Source organism: Gymnodraco acuticeps, unplaced genomic scaffold (assembly GCF_902827175.1).
Source record: "Gymnodraco acuticeps unplaced genomic scaffold, fGymAcu1.1, whole genome shotgun sequence".
Lineage (NCBI taxonomy): Eukaryota > Metazoa > Chordata > Actinopteri > Perciformes > Bathydraconidae > Gymnodraco > Gymnodraco acuticeps.
Genome location: NW_022989977.1, coordinates 712050 through 719643, shown reverse-complemented (window position 1 = coordinate 719643; position 7594 = coordinate 712050). Strand labels below are relative to the sequence as shown.

At 37.2% G+C, this 7594-nt stretch overlaps 1 pseudogene; it reads right to left on the bottom strand.

Moving 5' to 3' along the window:
• Positions 1-4513: 4513 nt before the first annotated feature.
• On the bottom strand, positions 4514-6243 carry LOC117543311 (annotated as a pseudogene).
• Between the last annotated feature and the right edge of the window lie 1351 nt (positions 6244-7594).

Sequence of the window (7594 nt, the reverse complement as noted above, 5' to 3'; positions counted from 1 at the left end):
AGAGCATGTTTTAGAGCTGTGTGTAGGATCACAGTTCAGTAAGTTTCACCATGAGGCACAGCAAGAAGGTGCAGTGGAGTGAACATTCAGTATTCTCCTTGTTCCAGCTTCTTTTGCATTTTCTTAATCTTAATCGATCACAATATATATTACACTTTTGTTCTACTGTGCTGTGTACTGTTGTATTTTGTGGGTTTTGTTTAGCACCTTGCAATGCAACCTTGTACAAAATACCCTATATAAAAATACAGTAGAAGTTCCTCCAGCTACTCTTTTTTCCAAAGAGATCATCAACAACCTCCTCAAAAGTTCCTAGTGTAACAGGGAGTCTATGTAATAGCATTGCAATCAGTCCAAGGTATTTTCCTACCTTTGCTTAAAGAACAGAAAGTTGCTCTGAAGATTAATTTAGCGGAAACAGTCTTTAATGAATACAAATATGAAGGAAACTATTAGTCCTGTCAGTAGTTCTAATGTTTGACCCATAGTCTGATGTTCTGTGTGTGACCTTGTTTAAAATGTAAGCAAAGGCATTCTTCACATTCAGTACACATTCCCTACAACTCCCCTTTCTCAGTATAATTCAGAGGATAAATATCAGACAAAGGGGCTGTTACACAACATGGGACCCCTGCAGTGAGTTCAGCCTGGCAGTCAGCCAAAGCTGTCGAGATGTATGTGCATACATGGAGGACACGCTATGATCCCGCTGTGTGAAGCATGTTGCATGTAAACTGGATATCATGTAAAACAAGCTATTTCATTGATAACAAGTTGGAAAATGATTTTGGTACCTTTATTTAATCTGTCTTTTCAAAATCCAACAAAATGTTTTTACACATTCTCTAAAGAGATTGCATTTGCCCGATCAAAGAAATGTATTTTGTAAGTCATTCAAAATTAATCTAAATTAGATCAGTATTATGTGTAAATGTATATCCATTTGAAATATCACTGCTGAACATCAGGAAAACACATTTATTTGATATTCTATTTGGGTTTAACTGAATCCAGCTAAGAATGTGGATATGGTTTTGTGGGAATCTATAAGGGAGGCATGTAACGCACATTGTACCCAAAATATAGGGTCAGGGGTTATGTTGTTATTGGTGTCAGTTAATAACCTTCATCATTAAGTTAATCTGAATGGATTTATTTGAAGTGGAAAGCGTAAAACCCACAAATTATGTATTTGATTACTTTTAAGTTAACTGTTTTAGTGTACTGAAAATACTGAGCAAAAACATTTAAGTCAATGCTTCAGTTTTTTCAGTGTAGTTTGACAGTTGTTATAGTTAAGGCCTTAATTTGTGTTAATAAAATGTGGTTTTATTTTTTTAGCAATGTGAATTATTCAGAATAAATACATAATAAAGGAGACAATAGTTATTTATTAGAAAAACACCACCTTAATATAAATTTAACCAGTTTAACCATTTAATCAGTTAAAACATCAGTACGCCCAGTGTTATGTGTGCCTCTGTGTGACACCTGCTAGATACTGCCTGCTGCTGCAGGGGAAACCGGGTCAATATCCCAACATCCATTACATTACTCAAGTTACTCAACACCATGACTGATTTTATTTACCAGCTCACACGCAAAGCTCTGTCTCACCTGACCCCCACATTAACCCTTCCTGTAAGAAGAAATGTTTTCCCAAGTCAATCATCCATTTAATATTAGATCAAAGCATTATCTTCAGCTCAGCCCTCCAGACACGACTACCCTGCTCTCAGTGGTGGATCTGGTTATTAAAGGCTCAAATAAGCAAATATCTTTTGATCTGCGGGATCATGTTAGTTATGATGCATTCAGATGCTGAACCTTATGTATATATTGCTCCTACTATTCCACTATTCATTTATCATCAATGTGAGAAATGATGTGAGTTTCTTATCCTTTTCAATGATTGTGAAAATGGAAAGCCTCAGAGATCAAGAGGGGGGGGTCTAAGACAGAAAAGAAGTCTGACAAGTTTCTTTATGATAAATGTCACAAAATCTTTCTAAAATCCTGCAATATCCATGTCAACATGCAGACAGCTGCGTTGTGCCTGTAATCCTGATTCTCATACACATATATACACATGAAAGAGCCCTTGACAACTTGCCAATATAAACCCCTGCCTTTCTTGCTTTAGTGACAAATAGAAAATGGAAGAATGGTAAATAAAATAGTTGAGAAAAAGCAATCTTGAGTATGGTATTTATGTTCAACAGGTTTTAGACCTCTAACTGTGTGCAAGTGTGCTGTTTAATAAGTAAGATAAGCCAATAAAAAGTACAAAGTGCTATTGAACTTTGAACCTTCACAACTTTCAGTGCCAGGGGTTGAATTATCATTGCTGTGTGCACACACCAGGACTTTATTTGGAAAACTGTAGAGCGCTGCAGGGGGTCCTTAAGTCTTTGCAGGGGAGCTTAGCGAAGGCAAAAGGGCATATGCAGGATAGTTGGCATTCTTCAACAGTTAACACATTTCTTTATAAATCTTGTTAACGAAAAGGCTCACTGAGCATCTCCGTCTTTCAGTGCTCACATTCCTGACCCCCTGTTTAAATCCTGTATTAGGAAATTGAAAGTCATTGTCAGGTTGAAAAAGCCTGTAATGCCACAAGGTAAGAGTCCAGGTGTGAGCCTGCCTCGGCTTAAACAGGAGACATTACATGCTGTTGGTTATTATAACACATTATGATCAATTTCTTCCAATAAAAGATAGTGAGCTACCAACATATGGCATTTTCCTACAAGGCTGGTACAACATCTGTTCAAAATAAAGTTGGGAACTGACAGAGGAAACGGCATTCAGTTGAGGTTAAAATTGTGACCGGAAGCTAAGAGACAATGATGCATGTGTACGATTATTTTATCGGTAGCTAATTTCTACCAAAAAAACTATTGAATTTTGGTATATTATATTTAAGGTCCGATGTCAGATTCATCGAAAAGTTAAAGTTTACTGTTAAATGCGCAAATGTAATGAGCAAACCAGACGTTTTAATATAGTTCAGCTGTTATCAAACGTTCTTGATTCCATATCATCAAACATTGTTTAGATTTTCTGGGATACTGTACTTCCTTGTTTACTCACCTCATTCTTCCAATAAGTGACTTTGGCTTAAAGCATCCAGTCAGGGTCTAGTTGTTTGGTTAATGTTTGACTAGATGTGAGAGTCCCATTATGCTATTTTGAATGTGTCATAGTGTTGGATGCACTCATGTCAGGAGCTGATACACTCCTGGGATTCAATTTACTTTGTGTTGTAAACACAAATGATGCTTCTGGGTGGAACATTTGTTTTGGATATGATTTATTTATTTATAAAATAGCAGACAGAACATATTTATTCAAACAGCAACTTAGTATTAGTCTCAGAACAGTTACACCTCAGCAGACTTTGAACCAGTTGCTCCCCAGCAGCTTGCTCTCCTGCAGTGATCCAAACATTTAAGGAGGAGTTGTCAGATGTGACAAAACACATGTGCCTGCTACTGAACACATGACCTCCTTGGCAGAGGAAATAAACAGATACCTAAACATCCATTTTCAAATAGTTTTTGAGCAGATTTGTTATAAGTCTCTTTGACTTCCGTGGTCTTTTTAATTGAAAACAGGCTTTCAAAGGGAATTTTCAGTCAGAGATCTTCTTCAAGCATCAATGCTTAAATGACGGAAAGTTTCTCCATTAAATATGTATTTCATAGTTCCAAGTGAGCAGATGCTTTTTCAATCAAAATCTTAAATCTTAGCTCCAGCATTTCAAACAAGCCACTATTCAGTGCTGAGGAATCTTTCAAAATAGACTATATTGGCTAAAAGACTAATATATGATTGAATCTTGTTTGAAAGCAGCTCTTGTAGGGGTTGCAGTTGATTCTGTGTCATGCTGTGAAGTGACCAGAGGCTGTGACAAGGAGCTGCATGGTCCAGACCACCCCAGTCTTTCTGAGTTAACCTGTGCCTTGTTCCTGTCAGATTCCTCACACTGAAGAACTAAAGGGGGGAGCTGGCACCAGCTTACCTGCCATTTGCCCTCCCATGGATAGCCGTAATAGACGCACATGGTGGATAGACATGTTCCTGACACAGAACGACAGAGGTCAAAGAGAGGATAAGAAGAATAGAAATGTCTGCCGCCTAATGTTTTGGGTCAGACCGAGTGTGCTGGGGCAGGCCAGACACAAGTTAGAGGGATTTTTCATGTAGGAAATGTTCTCCTAGAGATCTACAGAGAAATTCATTTATATGTTTTACAGCATCCGTTTGGAGAATTGACCCACTCCTGTCACTCCTCATAGGGCACAAGGTTTTTCCTAATGTGGATCAACTGACCGTTTAATCATGTTACTGGAAAACAAACATTGGAATTCTAGAGTCAACACAAATGAAAATATATTTTTATGCTTTATTTAAAATCCTTGTAACACATATACAAGGCAATATAAAAAAAATACATCTCGGCACATTGTCCATAGTAGATGGATTAAACATGGGAGAGCTCATAAATAAAAGGAAACACTTTTATGTTTAATGCTTTAAAGAGTTGAATAAATATAAATATGAATGATTTACTTTCAATAATTTGTAACAAAATTAGGCACGACACGTTTTCAATCACTTTTTTTTTAGTGATGTAAAAGTTTTTGTTGTAAATTGAAGATTGGTCATTATTATGACTAAAGGCACATTTAGATTGTACATATCGTTTCTTCCAATATAAATCCCTTCTTAAACTTCACATACCTTGCTGCACACGATAGAATATAAAATGTCAAGTATCTGTATAATTAATAACTTTAGTTTCATCAGTCCAACCTTGAAGTGCAGCTAACCTCAAAACATGTCCTCTTTCACATTATTTTGTCTAAATGTTTTCTTTTCAGGAACAGCTTTCTGCCTTGTCTCTGACTCAGGGGACTTCATTCTGATCTTTTGCACAGTCACATGGTAATATTTCCCTGACAGACTGTGATGTCCATCAGGTAAAAACCCTCATTATGTGTGACCCCTGTCATGCAGTTCATAGAAAACTCCTTCTGCTGTTATGGTCTTGCTAAAAGGAGTCTGTCCGTCTCCTGGCAAACACCGCAGACATGCTTTCACGATGCCCTTGAACCCCAGAGGTCTCTTGGTGGTCAGCTTTGCACCCTTTATCCTGCCCACCAGACCGTGAAACATCATGAGCACACTGTGGTAGTTCTCAGCCGCTGACACCTCGCAGAAGTGGCAGCCTGTGTTGAGAGCCAGCAGACAGCCCTCCTCGCTCAGCACTGTCCTCCTGTGGTGCAAGTCCCTTTTGTTACCCACAACCACTATGGGCGCTTTGTCTGCATTCAGGTAGTCTTTGGTGGACTTGATGGTCTGAATGAGCCTGCTGACGGCGTTGAAACTGGCCCTGTCGCAGATGCTGTAGACGAGAACGAAGCCGTCTGCCCATTGGACTTTCTTTTCAAAGAGTGACGTCTCCACAGACAAATCCTGTGAAAACAGATCATTTTATTTTATTGGTGAAAATAACAAAATAAATATAATTGAATACATTTTTTTTTAGACAATTGCAGTAGAGCTATAATTATACTTTTGCAGTTACCTGTGATTTTACACACTATATTATTATCTCGCATTTTATTTAAATTAGTAATACTAAAATACATCATATATTTGTATGTGATGGACTTAAATGCTACACTTTTTGATAAAAATTGAACTTTACTCGTAATTAATTATTTTTACATTGTATTAAATCTACTGAATTTAAAGATATTTAGGAGTAGGCTACTTCCTCTAACACTAGTACCAGCATAATTTATCAGCAGATAAAGCAGCATTATTAAGAACTGAAATATTTGACAGCATTTGCAGATAGTAGTTTATATCTCCTTACCTCAGAAAGGTGAATCCCAAATATTGAGGGTGGTTCTCCTCTCATCTACCATAAAACTGTGGCTGTAGATGGACTCTGCAGGACAAAGGTTAAGTTAATGGCAAGTTAGATGAAGTTGAAAGGCTGCAATCAATGTAAAGATGTTGTTTAACGATACACTTACCGATATCTCCATACTCTCCAATGAATCTCCGAGTTAAGAGACGTACAGTCAGCGCTAAAATCAAACAAAAAACAACAAACATTAACCCATCTGCCACAGACACATGTATATTTAACTACTTCTCTGCTACAGAAATGTTTTTACCTGACTTCCCAACGCTTTCTGTGCCCATTACTACAATGTTAGCATCCATTTTCAGTGAGTCAGCTGTGTGTGGAGCTGCTGAGCCTCATGTGGCCTTTATTATAGGACACACAGGTGGGCGGGGTAAAAAATTACCCATAACAACAGCAGCAATCATTCCCTCACGTGGACCCGCGCACGCGCCTGTCTGTAGAAGGAACCCTCTACAGGTGAATGAAGGAATGACTGTGTGTAGCTGTAGATATTCATATTTTTCTCACATGTTGTTATAAGTTTTTATAAGATTTCTTATCACATTTCAAGGAAATCAGCAGGTAAAATGTACTATATTTTCTCAAGAAGACTTTCTCATTTCATGCTACTTTATAACTCTACTCCAATGTCAAAGTATATGTGACATCTACTTTGCAAATTATAATTATAATCACACACATATGACATAAACCCAATAAATGTGCTTCATTGTTATGATTACACAATAGGACATCAGCTCCAACTCAATAAAGTATTAACTCAGTAAAAAATAATCTGATGAAAAGGGGTAACTTTTTTTCATTGTAAACATTGTGCTGATAAACCTTTACCTAAATAATTCCTCTACAGGGAGAACAACTAAACTAACAGTCTATTTACTATATGAATTACTGGCAAAGTCACATATAAAACAAATTAGTTTGTTTTGTAGATCATGCAGTATACCTTTAAACTGCATTTTCTTAATTATGTAAACAACATTTAAAGGGCACCAGAAAATATGAATACCTATATTCTTAGTGATAATCAGTGCATTCATTGATTTGAGTTTAAGACTTCTCAACGTGCCCTTCCTTATAAATAACAAATAAATACACTTTTCCATTTGCTACTGCAATATTGACAGCAACCACAAGGGGAGGCAGCATTTCATTAATGTCTTCCACAAACAGATGACTTTATTTTGCTTCCTGGAGGCAGAAGAGGCAGAAGAGGCAGAAGAGGCAGAGGAGGCCGGCTCTACAGAGATTGGCAGAACAGAAACAGACCCTAAGGTAATTGGCTGTTTGACTGGAATTAGAGAGAGATTTGTCTTTATCCTCTCCAGCTTTACCTCCTCCTCTGTGGGCAACACTTTTAATCTGATTCCTCCCAGTAACTGGTTTCTCAAATGCATGTCAATGCTGCACAAAAGTAAATACTACTGTGTGTCAATGAAGTTCAAGTCTGGTATCATTTGAAGAAACAACTTTCATCCATTACTTAAATGTCATAATCTTGTTGTAGTATAAAAACAAAGCATTAATAAACTCAGACCCCAGAAACCCTTCATATCATATCTGATAATTCCTCTCTTATCTCATGTAGGTAAGATTATTTCAGACTGGTAGCTTATTTTTAATATATGATGGTTATGAATAGGGACT